The following is a 16,401-nucleotide window of genomic DNA, read 5'->3' on the forward strand; positions in this document are numbered from 1 at the left end:
TAAATACTCCTCTCTGTGGGATGTTTCTCTAGTACTTTCCTTATTTGATAAATGGCCATCCAATAATGTGTTAACAAGGAAACAACTAATGTGCAAGTTAGCTATGTTGTTATGCCTCTCTGCCTGTTGACGTTCCTCCGACGTGAAAGCTCTGGATCTTGCAGGTAGAGTATTTACTCCAGAGGGAGTTTCCTTTAACATTACTGCCAGGACTAAAACTTTGTCAAGAAGTGTTGAATATCATGCCTTTCCTGGTAATGCAAAGCTATGTGTGGTTCAATGTCTTAAGGCCTATGAGGAATGTACTCGGTCTATATGACCGGATGGTTTGGCACAATTGTATAAACCTGTGTCTGCGGCTACCATAACCAGACGATTAAAGTTAGTTATGCAAGAGGCTGGTATTGATACTCAACTGTTTGGGGCACACTCTGTTTGGGGTGCCATTGCATCAAAAACCTTTATGTTGGGCTCTACCATTCAAGATATTATGAGATTTGCTGATTGGTCTTCTGAGTCTACACTGGTGTTGTATGCCGACGACACCCAGTTGGTCATAACCCTCACGGAAAGCCCCTCCATCGCGGCCTCCAGGTTCAGAAACGGCCTGGCAGCAGTGGCGCAATGGATGACGGATAACTATTTACAACTGAACGCGGGAAAAACGGAAGTGCTACTCCTTGGCAAAAACACCAGCCTTTGGAATGAGCACTGGTGGACGTCATCCCTTGGTTCCATTCCCCCCCCTAAGTCCCTTGTAAAAAATCTAGGAGTCTGGATGGACGCCTCACTCAGCTACCAGACTCATACCAAGAAGGTGGCCGCCACTTGTATAGGTCTATTGAGAAGTCTCAGCTCTATACTTGGCTTGATCGTCCAGGCGACTATCCTTTCTCGCTTGGACTACGCGAATGTCCTCCTCCTAGGTGCAAACAAAGGAGAAATTGCTAGACTCCAACGCGTGCAAAATGCGGCGGCAAGAGCTTTGGTCGGCCTTCCACGTAGATGCTCAGCCAGAGCTACCATCCGCAAACTTCACTGGCTGCCCGTTGACTCCAGAATTCAATTCAAAGACCTCATCATGATCTTCAAAATTTTCAAACTGGGAAGTCCTACTCTCCTACAAAATCTCCTCATTCCCTACGTTCCTGGTCGTGACCTGCGCTCCTCTAACCAGTATCTCTTGAGCGTTCCCCGCACAAAGCTTTGCCGCATCGGAGGTCGCTCCTTTAGGGTCTTAAGACCTAAGCTTTGGAATGCTCTGCCCCCCAACATCCGTTCCCTAGAAAGCCTTCCTACTTTCCGAAAAGCCATTAAGACCCTCCTGTTCCCCTCTGGTTAGCTCTTCACTCTCCCCTTCCCCCTACTTGGTAGGTTTCTGTGACTCTTCTCAGCGTCGGGACGCCTCTTAGCTGGGGCAGCTGTTGCGCTTTACCAAACCTTAGAATAGAATAGAAGAATTTAAACAATTTTATTATTAACTGGTGGGTAACATATCTTCAGTTGTGTTTGATAAGCGTTAAACTAGCATATTCAGAAGCCTCTAGTCCTGTAATAGAATAAAACGTTAGCTAGCATTCGCACCAAGAATTTTCAATTCATTTAAGGACACGGAGGCGAGGATTATCCCAGCCGGTTATATTACAATGTTTGTAATGTTTGCCCACCTGTATGTACATTATACTCTGTTTTTTTTTGTTTAAATTTTTTTATTGGGATTTGTATTTCCATGGTACATCATTGTATTACGCTGATAACATACATAATGCCACATGAACTCAGGCAGCATATACATAAAAAAAGAAACATACATTACGGAGCATCCACCTTGTCGTGTATATCATAGGTCTAATTAGAAACATTCAAAGATTGTACATGGATCCCCCGTTCAGTGGTCTGATGTAATCTTCGGTATGTCGATCAATGCCATGTGCCTGTATGTGTGGGTTTCCGCGAGGGTGTGGGTAAATATAAAGTCCCCCACTCTATCCCCATCTATCACTTTGGTTGATGGCCATGTTTACGTTCCCAATGTATAGGAGCCAACTTTGCAGTGTTATAGGAAGAACTTGAAACAATGAACTATGGGAGGGGTAGGGGGAACGGGGGGCCTGGGCAGTCCACATTTAAAAGGCCGTTGGTGTCTGTCGCGTGGTTGGTGTCAGTTATGTACTTTATACTCTGTAAAGCAGAAGTTATAGGTTTTTCCTGTGTTTTCGTTCCTTTCAGGTTCTGAAAAGAAGATGGAATAGAAGTACTTCTGGTTAAGAAAACTTTTAAAACGAAGAATGATGCGCAGGCAAGTCTTGTAGAAAAGGTTGTAGATTTATTCTTCAGGTTACATCACAGGTTACAAGTTACAGGAAGATGTTCTGATCCATTAAAGTGCCCCACCAGGAGCAGCCTTCACGCTGCTCAGCCCTTCTACACCAACTGATTCTCCATTCAATACAAACACACTGAACATTCTATATGACCTCATCATAGGCTGAGCAGGAAGGCAGAGAACCTCTGTAGAGGGCATTGGGTAATTAGTACATTACAACACATCTGCCCCCTTATAATGATCGAAAACATTCAAAATGTATGAAGGTGATAACACACACTTCAGCAAAGGAGGATGCATTAACAACAAAACATTATAACACATCCTTCCCCCTGATAATGATCATATACAACAAAATATATGATGATAAAACACACATATGTCTGCAAAGGAAGATGCATAAAAACACAAAACATTCTAACACATCCTTCCCCCTGATATTGATCATAGACAACAAAGAATGCAAGGTAAAGAGATACATTCTTAAAAACAGTGGATGCTATCCACCATAACTCACACTTCAAACTGCGGGTACAATATCACCACACCAAACGGAGTACCCATTGTTCACAAAACTGGGGCAGTACAGGGATCTACAACCCTCAACTGCACATGCGAAAGGCAGGACAGGTCTACCTCAAGAAGAGGAATAAGTCTACAACCAAAGCAAATCCAGGGAAACCTTAAACCTGAAACCCACTCCAAATATTCTATGGGTATCTATACACCCAAGGCAATTCAGGGTATCCTTGAACCCAAGGCATACTACCAAAACATGGAATTCAGAAAAAGTAGCACAGATGCTCAGTCATGACACTCATGCAACATACTATGGGTATCCTGAAACCCATGACAATCTAGAGTATCCTTGAACCCCAAAAAACTGGTTGAAACATGGAATACAGAAAATCTAGGGTACAGTCATGACACTCACACAACATATTATGGGTAGCCTTAAACCTAAGACAATCAGATTAAGGGTATCTTTAAACCCAAGGCAATCAGATTATGGGTATCTTTAAACTCATGGAAAATATATTATGGATATCTTTAAACCCAAGGCAAACATAGTATGAGTATTTTTTTAAACCCAAGTCAAACATATTTTGGGTAACTTTGAACCCAAGCCAAACTTATTATGAGTCAGAACAAGAACGCATTAATAACGTTAAATACTTGAAAAACTCATAATGCAAACAAGCGTAAATAGCACACGGCAACAGATATGCAACAAAGCAGTTTAAAACATAACAAGTTAAAACAATAAAAGTAGTCACTGTAGTCGAATGTTCTGACATTGAAATCCCACAGTCACAGTCATCGTAGATCAGGAAATACAAGTAGGAGTTAATTTCCATCTGACCCAGTAGCAAATATTTCCATTGGTTAATGGTATCATTGTCTCCTTCTTAATCGTGTTGTGCTTTCACACCAATATACGTGAATACTTGCAGCTCTCCGACAATATCTTCATAATGGCCAGCATAGCGATACCTTAACTAGAAGTACTCCTCTCTTTTGCTTCACGGGTTGCGGTGCATTGAAAACGGCGCAAACACATTGTGGCTGGCAGAAAACGTGGTTGGCAAGGAGTGTAGTGTGCTTCAAACGTAAAAGAATGCGCCAAGCACAAAATGGCAGAACACACAAGATGATAAACAGAATGTTGCACAATGGCAAAACATTCACCCCAGTCACTGATCTGGGTTTAATCCATTGTTATTTTGCTCACCAAGCCAACCCAGTTCAGACACGGCCATATGCAAATCAGTCTTGACCCTGTGCCTAATGGGAACAGTCCAGCATGTACTGCCAAGCCATGCCTTCCCTCGACCACAATCAAGCATCCTAGGATCGGTTTCTAGCTATCAGCCGTCTTCAGCCAGGATAGCTTGACTCCAGTGGCGTAGTGAGCACTGGACCCACGTCTGGGCATACCCTTCCCACATAGGGTGAACAGCAAAACACACAAGATGATGGACAGAATGTTGCACAATGGCAAAACATTCACCCCCAGTCACAGATCTGGGTTTAATCCATTGTTATTTTGCTCACCAAGCCACCCTAGTTCAGACTTGGCCATATGCAAATCAGTCTTAACCCTGTGCCTCATGGGAACAGTCCAGCCCGAACTGCCAAGCCATGTCTTCCCTGGACCAGAATCAAGCATCCTAGGACCGGTTTCTGGCTATCAGCCATCTTCAGCCAGGATAGCTTGACTCCAGTGGCGTAGTGAGCACGGGACCCACGTCTGGGCATACCCTTCCCACATAGGGTGAACAGCAAAACACACAAGATGATGGCAGAATGTTGCACAATGGCAAAACATTCACCCCCAGTCACAGATCTAGGTTTAATCCATTGTTATTTTGTTCACCAAGCCACCCCAGTTCAGACACGGCCATATGCAAATCAGCCTTGTCCCTGTGTCTCATGGGAACAGTCCAGCCCGAACTGCCAAGCCATGTCTTCCATGGACCAGAATCAAGCATCCTAGGACCGGTTTCTGGCTATCAGCCGCCTTCAGCCAGGATAGCTTGACTCCAGTGGCGTAGTAAGCACGGAACCCACGTCTGGGCATACCCTTCCCACATAGTGTGAACAGCAAAACACACAAGATGATGGACAGAATTTTGCACAATGGCAAAACATCCACCCCCAGACACAGATCTGGGTTTAATCCATCGTTATTTTGCTCACCAAGCCACCCCAGTTCAGACACGGCCATATGCAAATCAGTCTTGACGCTGTCCCTCCGGTGAACAGTCCAGCCCGAACTGCCAAGCCATGTCTTCCCTGGACCGCAATCAAGCATCCTAGGACCGGTTTCTGGCTATCAGCCGTCTTCAGCCAGGATAGCTTGACTCCAGTGGCGTAGTGAGCACGGGACCCACGTATTGGCATACCCTTCCCACATAGGGTGAACAGCAAAACACACAAGATGATGGACAGAATGTTGCACAATGGCAAAACATCCACCCCCAGTCACAGATCTGGGTTTAATCCATTGTTATTTTGCTCACCAAGCCACCCCAGTTCAGACACGGCCATATGCAAATCAGCCTTGACCCTGTGCCTCATGGGAACAGTCCAGCCTGAACTGCCAAGCCATGTCTTCCCGGGACCAGAATCAAGCATCCTAGGACCGGTTTCTGGCTATCAGCCGTCTTCAGCCAGGATACCTTGACTCCAGTGGCATAGTGAGCACGGGACCCACGTCTGGGCATACCCTTCCCACATAGGGTGAACAGCAAAACACACAAGATGATGGACAGAATGTTGCACAATGGCAAAACATCCACCCCCAGTCACAGATCTGGGTTTAATCCATTGTTATTTTGCTCACCAAGCCACCCCAGTTCAGACACGGCCATATGCAAATCAGCCTTGACCCTGTGCCTCATGGGAACAGTCCAGCCTGAACTGCCAAGCCATGTCTTCCCGGGACCAGAATCAAGCATCCTAGGACCGGTTTCTGGCTATCAGCCGTCTTCAGCCAGGATACCTTGACTCCAGTGGCGTAGTGAGCACGGGACCCACGTCTGGGCATACCCTTCCCACATAGGGTGAACAGCAAAACACACAAGATGATGGACAGAATGTTGCACAATGGCAAAACATCCACCCCCAGTCACAGATCTGGGTTTAATCCATTGTTATTTTGCTCACCAAGCCACCCCAGTTCAGACACGGCCATATGCAAATCAGTCTTGACCCTGTGCCTCATGGGAACAGTCCAGTCACAAAATGGCAGCACGTACTGGCGACACCGCGCCGGATGTCTCCCAGCATCACCGTGCACCATGCACGCCCAACGGCAATAAACCCAACAGACGTCACAGTGAGGAGGAATCACAGGGCAGCAGGTAAGGGTGCTTGCCTGCTGTGTTTGTTTAAATATGTGGCAGCGGTTCAGCTGCCAAAGTGGAGCCATCTCCAGATTAGGCATCTAAAATGGCAAAATTAAATACAATTCTCAAAGTCACTAAATAAGACACGGCCAGGAGACACTGCATCATTAATCAAGTGTACGGGCTCACAAGTGGCATCAATATTCCCGCAACCAGTCACCAGTGCCACTTCTTTTGGGGTGCAAACGATACAGAGTTACTCACTGCCACCTTTTATCAACGCAGGCTCCTCCAAAATGAGTCCTGAAACACAGATCCTGTCAAATCCACGCTGAGGCTCAATTAGTGCCTTCGAGTTACATCCAAAATCGGTGCCAATTTAAACGCTGCCTAAGTTACTTGCTCCCCATAACAGATACAACAATTGCAGGTTACTCACAGTTTAAACTTTAAACGATGTACAAAACACATACAGCACTGTTAGTTCTTTGAAAGTGCCGGTTCTTTGTAATTATCTGATGACTGCTGGCCTCTCTGACCCTCAGCTCAGGTGACACTCTAAAACTTCTGCTCTTCAAGCATGTGGGCTCACCTTAGACACGCAGATTTCAAACCACATAAAGTCCAACAGGAACTGGCAGGCCCAGGTTAGTGCTGACCGTTCACAAGTGATGAGTGACACCATCAAGAAATTGTAGGAATGTCAGGAACTTCTGTTCGTCTAGGTATTCATTTGGGGAAACACTCACCCAAGTACAGCAGCAATGGGCACGTCCAAATGGGGCCAACCGGTCTTTTGGTCACTGGTGGGGTTTCAGGACTGCCAGCTTGCTTCTTCTGGTTCTTAGGTACCAGTCCATTCAAGGTAGCTCACGTAGGTTCTTTCAGATTGTTGGCAGTGTTAAAATGAAGAATGATGCGCAGGCACGTCTTGTAGAAAAGGTAGTAGATTTATTTTCAGGTTACATCACAGGTTACAAGTTAGAGGAAAATGTTCTGATCCATAAAAGTGCCCCACCAGGAGCAGCCTCCTCGCTGCTCAGCCCTTCCACACCAACTGATTCTCCCTTCAATACAAATACACTGAACATTCTATATGACCTCATCATAGGCTGAGCAGCAAGGCAGAGAACCTCTGTAGGGAGAGTGCATTGGGTAATTAGTACATTACAACAAAAACGCATACTTTCCAGTTTGGTTCTGGAAAGCATGCGTTGGATGGTTGTTTGGGCTTGAATTATTGTTATTGGACTAAAATGTTCGAGCAAAGAAAGAGGCTCAGCAACAGGATAGGGTGGTTGTTATAGGGTCATGCAGAATGTGATGTATAACTAAGCAACATGGGAAATGTAGTTTTACTTGCATACAAAACGTTTTTCATTGGCTGCTGTGAGTTGCAAATAAACGAAAGAGAAGCATAATCCTCACCTCCGTGTCCTTAATAGAATTGAAAATTCTTGACACGAATGCTAGTGAATTTTTTATTCTCTGCCTCTGCAGGCCCTGACCCAAAAGTGAGTGAGTGTGTAGTCTTATTGTGTGCATGCACACCAACCACCAAGGAACGGTCCTCCACAGTCTTCAGGCTTTCATGAAATCTTTGCTTCTTGGTCATATTTTGCTTAACCTTTTTCTCCTCATGTGTATTTCCTGAGTGAAACCTCACAATACCCCAGGGACACCCCGTATCTTGACCCCCCTGAATGTTTGGATGGGAAAGCTTCACAGAAGGCTTTTATCAACCGAGATGTGTGTACAAAGGTGGCATATACCAAGACCTCTCTTCAGAATCATACATCTTCCAGGCATTGAGATATTGCAAAGACCCCTTTTGAACCCAAAAATCCAAAATAGCCTTGACTACATACTCTTGCAAACCATTCAATAGTACTGTTGGAGAGAGATTGGTGAATATGGATCCTGAAAGATTGAAGTCAATATACATGTATAACAGGATGTATCCTCGGTATCCCTGTAGGCCCAGGCATAACACAGATGAACCTACCAACTGAGGGATCTTAAAGTCACTCACAAAAAGGCATATACTGGGAGTAAGCCATAACCCTGGATGAAAACCATCAGTACATTACAAGGGAGAAAAACGTAATGTAGCATGTACGAAGATAGTGTATGCTATCTCAGTTAATTAAACCCAAGATGTCCATTATTCCACGTTTCATAATAAACAATCTTAAATACTGTTTAAGAGACTGGTTTAACTTTCCTGGCTGCCTATCTGCTTACAGATGCTGAATCTTGACCTCAAAATTAATAGTTCAGAGAACTTCTAATAATGCAATCCAGAACCTAGCTAGTGAACCACTGTCAGTAACAATATCCTCAGACAGCCCATGTGGTCTAAATGTGTTAATCAACAATTGTTGGGCCTGTTCAGGCACAATAAACAGTTTAGTCAATGGTACAAAATGAAACAATTTTGTAAAGTAGTCAAACACCCTCAACAGAGATGTATAGGCTTGGGAGACATGAAGATATACAATAAATTCCATAGAGATATTACCTCGAGGATGATAGGTATTTGGCACTCTACCAGTCTTGGGATGATCACTCTTAGCTTGAATGCATGTAATATGGGCACTGATATTATGGGTAATATCCTTTCTCACAGACAGCCACTAAATATTTAGCAAAATGAGTTTGAAAGTCCCACATGGACTGCTGCTGGCAGTCATAAGTCGGTCAAAAAATAAGTCTTTACGATTTCTTGTCTGGAATATAAAGGCAATTATCTTTGATTTTGAACTTCTTGAATTCAGCGAACCATGATAATCTTTGTGTGTGCTTCTCATACCTGAATTATGAATTCCTCCTGTCTTCAATATTGTGTGGTCAAAATCTTAAGTAAAATATCTATCACTGATGATCCTTTGGTTGAAGGACAAGAACGAAAAATTTGATTTTGGTTTGGATAGTATGTCCAAGATTGTGGTCAATTCTGGATGTGGATCATGCTGTTGCTGCAAGTTCATTATGGAAGGTGCTTCCATAGAATGCTATGGCGAGAAAAATTGGAATAATTTCATGGTCAATTGCAGAAGCAAAAATGTAGTCTACTTATTAATGTGGCCTTGTGGAGAGGGATATATAGGTGGAACTGCTAGGGAGTTTAGGAGTATACATAATGAACATTGGTCGGCTATTCGTACAGAACACTGGGGTGCACTACTTGGTGTCTTGAGCACTGTGCAAAAGGGAACCACAATGAGCACAAAAGTAAATGGTTCACTTTGGAAAAGATATCAATTTCCCTTAGGGGTGGTGATATGGCAATAAACGAAATTAGGAGAACTATTCTTTAGGTCATTTTTTTCAATACATGGTTATCCAACACCGCCGACACCTTAGCACCACTGAAAAAACGTCAAAGAAAACCTGGCAGCAAGAAAGCCTCATGGTTCAACGATGATCTCAAGAAGTCCAAGAAACTCTGCCGCTCCCTAGAAAAGGCCTGGAAAAAAGACCCAACCACCAGCACCAAGGACGCCTTCAAAAGCGCCACCCGCACTCACCACCAACTGATCCGAAAAGCCAAGAAAACAGCATTCAAGGACCGACTTGACAACAACGCCCACAACAGCAAGGAACTTTTCAACATCGTCAAGGAATTCTCCAATCCCTCGGCCAACTCCAACGACATCACCCCCTCCCAAACCCTCTGTGACTCCCTAGCCTCTTTTTTCCACAACAAGATTGCAGACATCCACAACAGCTTTGACAACCTACCCGGAAACCAACCCACCCTACCATCTGCTGACCATCTTCCCCCCGTGAACACCCTTCACGCCTGGAATCCAATTTCCACTGAGGACACCATCCGCCTGATGAACTCCATCCACTCAGGATCCCCCACAGACCCATGCCCTCACCACATCTTCAACAAAGCAGACTCCTGGAATCCAATTTCCACTGAGGACACCATCCGCCTGATGAACTCCATCCACTCAGGATCCCCCACAGACCCATGCCCTCACCACATCTTCAACAAAGTCAAGTCAAGTCAAGTCAAGTCAGATAATTTATATAGCGCACTACATACCCAGAGGGTCTCAAGGCGCTAAGGAGGGGGAGGAGGATTACTTGTCAAATATCGACGTTTTAAGTTGCTTTCTGAAAGCTAGGTGGTTCTGGGTAAGGCGAAGGTGAGTGGGGAGTGAGTTCCATGTTTTAGCAGCCAGTTAAGAGAAGGATCTGCCTCCCATGGTGGTCTTGTTGATGCGAGGTACAGTGGCGAGGGCTTGGCTGGAGGAGCGTAGTTGGCGGGAGGGGGTGTAGAAGGACAGTCTTGAGTTGAGGCATTCTGGTCCGATGTCGTAGAGTGATTTGTGTGCGTCGGTTAGCAGTCGGAAAGTGATTCTCTTATTGACGGGTAGCCAGTGGAGGTCTTTCAGGTGACCAGAGATGTGTTCGTTGCGTGGGATGTCTAATATGATTCTGGCTGAGGCGTTTTGGATTCGTTGGAGTTTCTTTTGGAGTTTAGCGGTAGTGCCTGCGTAGAGGGTGTTTCCGTAGTCCAGTCGGCTCCTGACCAGAGCATGGGTGACTGTTTTCCTGGTTTCGGAGGGGATCCAGCGAAATGTTTTTTTGAGCATGCGAAGAATGTTGAAGCAGGATGAGGATACGGCGCTGACTTGTCTGTTCATTGAAAGTGAAGAATCCAGGATAACGCCTAGGTTCCGTGCGTGGTCTGTCGGGATGGGTGCTTTTCCAAGGGCTTCCGGCCACCAAGAGTCGTCCCATGCAGAGGGGGATGTACCTAGGATGAGGACTTCTGTTTTGTCTGAGTTCAGTTTCAGACGGCTGTGTTTCATCCATTCAGCAACTTCTTTCATTCCTTCGTGTAGGTTAGTTTTGGCGGTGCTGGGGTCCTTGGTGAGAGAAAGGATCAGTTGAGTGTCATCCGCGTAAGAGATGATGTTGAGGTTGTGTTGGCGGGCGATGGTCGCGAGGGGGCTCATGTATACGTTGAAGAGGGTGGGGCTGAGAGAGGATCCTTGTGGTACGCCGCAGATGACTTCAGTGGCCTCTGACTTGAATGGTGGAAGGCGGACTCTCTGGGTTCTTCCGGTGAGGAACGAGGTGATCCATTCTAGTGCTTTTCCATGGATTCCGATGTTATTGAGGCGTTGTAACAGGGTGCTATGACAGACTGTGTCGAATGCTGCAGAGAGGTCGAGGAGGATGAGGGCGACTGTGTCTCCATTATCCAGTAGAGTTCGAATGTCGTCTGTTGCTGCGATGAGGGCGGTCTCAGTGCTGTGTTTTGCTCGGAAGCCAGATTGTGAGGAGTCGAGGGATTTGTTGGCTTCGAGGAAGGCGGCGAGCTGGTTGTTGACGGCTTTCTCGATGACTTTGGCCGGGAATGGAAGGAGCGAGATGGGTCGGTAATTTTTGAGTTCGGTGGGGTCCGCAGTGGGTTTTTTCAGAAGGGCGGTGAGTTCAGCGTGTTTCCAGTTTTCCGGAAAGGTGGCGGAGTTGAAGGAGCAGTTGATGACGTCTCGGAGGTGCGGTGCAATGACGGAGTCTGCTTTGTTGAAGATGTGGTGAGGGCATGGGTCTGTGGGGGATCCTGAGTGGATGGAGTTCATCAGGCGGATGGTGTCCTCAGTGGAGATTGGGTTCCAGTCGTTGAGGGTGTTCGCAGGGGGAGAGGGTTCAGCATGTGGTTGGGTGGGTTGGGATCCGGGTTGGTTGTCGAAGCTGTTGTGGATGTCTGCAATCTTGTTGTGGAAGAATGAGGCTAGGGAGTCGCAGAGGGCTTGAGAGGGGGTGATGTCGTTGGAGTTGGCCGAGGGATTGGAAAACTCCTTGACGATGTTGAAAAGTTCCTTGCTGTTGTGGGCGTTGTTGTCAAGTCGATCCTTGAATGCTGTTTTCTTGGCCTTTCGGATTAGTTGGTGGTGAGTGCGGGTGGCGTTTTTGAAGGCGTCCTTGGTGCTGGTGGTTGGGTCTTTTTTCCATGCTTTTTCAAGGGTGCGTCAGATTTTCTTGGACTTCTTAAGATCATCGTTGAACCATGAGGCCTTCTTGCTGCCAGGTTTGCTTTGACGTTTTTTCAGTGGTGCTAAGGTGTCGGCGGTGTTGGATAACCATAGGGTGAAGTTGGCGGCGGCTAGGTTTGGGTCCGAGGAGTGGGCTGGGGTGTTTAGAAGGAGCGATGAGGAGATCTGGTCGGTGGAGATTTTTTTCCAGTTTCTTTGCAGAGTTGGTTGGAGGTGGTTGGTGGGTTTGGGCTTGTTGTAGGTGAAGTGAACGCAGCTGTGGTCAGTCCAGAGGAGATCCGTAGTGTGGCTGAAGGAGACATGATTGCTGGAGGTGAGGATGGGGTCGAGTGTGTGACCTGCGATGTGGGTGGGGGAAGTGACCAGTTGTTTAAGTCCAAGGTTGGCGAGGTTGTCCAGGAGGGTGGTGGTGTTGCGGTCGTTGATCTTTTCAAGGTGAAAGTTGAGGTCTCCCAGAAGGATGTATTCTTTGGAGGGGAGCGCGTGTGGAGTGATGAAGTCCGTGATGTCTTCACTGAATTTTGCGCGGGGTCCTGGTGGTCTGTAGAGGAGGGTGCCTCTGAGTGTGGTTTTGGGGTCGATGTGGATCTGGAAGTGAAGGTGTTCGGAGTTGGCGAGGTTGGCGTCAGAGCTGGTTGAGATGCGGATTGATTTCTTATGGACGATAGCGATTCCTCCTCCTGTGTGGCCGGTACGGTCTTTGCGAGTGATCTTATAGTCTACCGGGATGGCAATGGTGATGTCTGGTGCGGAGGAAGCATTCATCCATGTTTCCGTTAGGAAGGCGATGTCTGGAGAAATGGTGTCTAGTAGATTCCATATGTCAATGGCGTGCCTGTGGACCGATCGGGTGTTGAGAAGGATGCATTGTAGGTGGTTGGGGTCGGGAGTCAGTGGTGTGGTCGTAGCGGAGATGTTGTCGGTGCCGCTGAATTTGCAGGAGTAGCAGGAGAAAGGTCCATGGGTTTGTCCAGGGGCGGCTTGGACGCAGTTGGGGGCGCGACCGGGGTTAAGGGCTAGGAGGGTGGCGGCATCGAAGGTTATGCGGGAGGGCTGGGCAGCGCGAGGGGCAGGGGGATCAACTGCTCCTTCAACTCCGCTACCTTCCCAGAAAACTGGAAACACGCTGAACTCACCGCCCTTCTGAAAAAACCAACAGCGGACCCCACCGAACTCAAAAATTACCGCCCCATCTCGCTTCTTCCATTCCCGGCCAAAGTCATCGAGAAAGCCGTCAACAACCAGCTCGCCGCTTTCCTCGAAGCCAACAAATCCCTCGACCCCTCACAATCGGGATTCAGAGCAAAACACAGCACTGAGACCACCCTCATCGCAGCAACTGACGACATTCGAACTCTACTGGACAATGGAGACACAGTCGCCCTCATCCTCCTCGACCTATCTGCTGCATTCGATACAGTCTGCCACAGCACCCTTCTTCAGCGCCTCAGAAACATCGGAATACAAGGAAAAGCACTTGATTGGATCACCTCCTTCCTCTCCGGAAGAACACAAAGAGTCCGCCTCCCACCATTCAAGTCCGAGGCCACTGAAGTCATCTGTGGCGTACCACAAGGATCCTCACTCAGTCCCACCCTCTTCAACGTATACATGAGCCCCCTCGCGGCCATCGCACGCCAACACAACCTCAACATCATCTCCTACGCAGATGACACCCAACTGATCCTATCACTCACCAAAGACCCCAACACCGCCAAAACTAACCTACACGAAGGAATGAAAGAAGTTGCCGAATGGATGAAACAAAGCCGTCTGAAACTGGACTCAGACAAAACAGAAGTCCTCATCTTAGGTACATCCCCCTCTGCTTGGGACGACTCCTGGTGGCCGGAAGCCCTCGGAAAAGCACCCATCCCGACAGACCACGCACGGAACCTAGGCGTTATCCTGGATTCTTCACTCTCAATGAACAGACAAGTCAACGCCGTATCCTCTTCCTGCTTCAACATTCTCCGCATGCTCAGAAAAACATTTCGCTGGATCCCCTCCGAAACAAGGAAAACAGTCACCCACGCTCTGGTCACGAGCCGACTGGACTACGGAAACACCCTCTACGCAGGTACCACCGCCAAACTCCAGAAGAAACTCCAACGAATCCAGAACGCCTCAGCCAGGATCATACTAGACATCCCACGCAACGAACACATCTCTGGTCACCTTAAAGACCTCCACTGGCTACCCGTCAATAAGAGGATCACCTTCCGACTGCTTACCCACGCACACAAATCACTCTACGACATCGGACCAGATTGCCTCAACTCTCGACTGTCTTTCTACACCCCCTCCCGCCAACTACGTTCTTCCAGCCAAGCCCTCGCCACTGTACCTCGCATCAACAAGACCACCATGGGAGGCAGATCCTTTTCATACCTGGCTGCTAAAACATGGAACTCACTCCCCGCTTACCTTCGCCTCACCCAGAACCACCTAGCGTTCAGAAAGCAGCTTAAAACGTGGATATTTGACAAATAATCCTCCTCCCCTTCCTAAGCGCCTTGAAACCCTCTGGGTATGTAGTGCGCTATACAAATTTTATGACTTGACTTGACTTGACTAGGATTAAGTTAATAGGCATGAAGGGGGCAAATGTATTAATTAATAGTGATCAGAGTCGGACTGGCCCATCGGGTAATCAGGCTGTGCCCGGCGTAGTGGTCCGACAGGCCAGTGTGTGGGCTGTGTCAATGGCTGTTTTTGGGTTAATTTTATGGTCTCCTGGGCCTGTGTTTACTGTTGATGTCCCTGATATAAAAAAAACCTTACCTGAAGCAAGGTTAAATCCATGCAGTCTTCCACACTTCGGAAAAACACTTACACAGCATGTATTTACTAGTTCAAAACTGCCCCAATTTGCAAACACAGCCCATTTTTTTAGCCTTTCTAATTCATTAATGGGGCCACTGTTATTTTGGTGCGAAGACCTATTCTCTGTCCCAGAACAACCTTGGTAGTGACGAGTCGTAGAGCTCTAGCCGCTAACTTGTCTTTTATCTAAATTATACAGAGAGATCCGGATGTTGCAAACTAAATATTTATTGGTAGCCTTTGTTGATAAGTTGTAACAATAATTTTTAGCATAGTTTAACTTTCAATTTGGGCAACCTGTGAACGGTAACCTTAGAGTGCTGAAAGGGCTTTAGCGTTGAGAGATGATTTCTGAAATTAGATGTATGCACTCTGAAACCAGAATGACACTAGCATTTTTTCATGAATATAGTGTTAGATTAAACTGAGAGCAGAGTTGTAGATACGATTGGGAGTGTTTTGATATAACAGCTTTATCAGAACATGAGATTGGTTCAGTGCCTTCAAGAAAAATATAGGTATAAGTAGATTTGTGTTCCATCTAGGTAAAGCAGAATAGTTTGTAGAGTTTGTTTATTGATAGGAACTTGGACAATTAGATCTGCTCTGTGTGTCGAATATGGGCATCTAGCAAACGTGAGACCCCAAGGGGCTCTAATAATGTGAAGTTAGGTAGCACAATGGCTCGGCTAACCAATCTTAATCAAGTTAATGATCTAGAACAATGTAGGAAATTCACTCCTTTTAATAGCACCAGAGCAGAAAGGGACGCATTAATATCACTGAGGGGGAATCATGTCATTACACTAACGCGGGCTGATAAAGGAGGATGATTGTAATCCAGAATACTGATACATATGAGGTAGAAACATTGTGGCAACTACACAATAAGGAACTCTGCATGAAAAGAACTCAGGAGCTGCTAAAAGAAATACAGGAAATAATACGGGACATTGCTGACACAGCACTATAGGCAGGATGGATTAGTGAAAAAGAATACAGACACCTCAACAAACCCCACCCCAGGCAATACACTACAGAATATACACAAGAACAAAATTGACCCCCCCAGGTAGACCTGTTGTGTCAGGTTGCGGCTTCGTGTTGGAGCTCATTTGCGGATATGTTGATTTGTTGATCAATGATGAGGTCCCTAAAATAAAATCTTTTATTAAGGACAGCATGCATTATTATAATTGTTAAAGGCACCCCTTTTGACAGACAGAACTACTTCCTTATTGTGGAATGTCTGGAATCCAGCAGGCTATTAGAGTGATTAACGGTCTACTCAGGGGGTAGTAATCACACCACGGTTCCCACTTTATCACTGGACTATTGGCTTTTGTATTAAAAGCAAACTACTTTATGTTCAAGAATG

Source organism: Lissotriton vulgaris, chromosome 9, assembly GCF_964263255.1.
Source record: "Lissotriton vulgaris chromosome 9, aLisVul1.2, whole genome shotgun sequence".
Classification (NCBI taxonomy): domain Eukaryota; kingdom Metazoa; phylum Chordata; class Amphibia; order Caudata; family Salamandridae; genus Lissotriton; species Lissotriton vulgaris.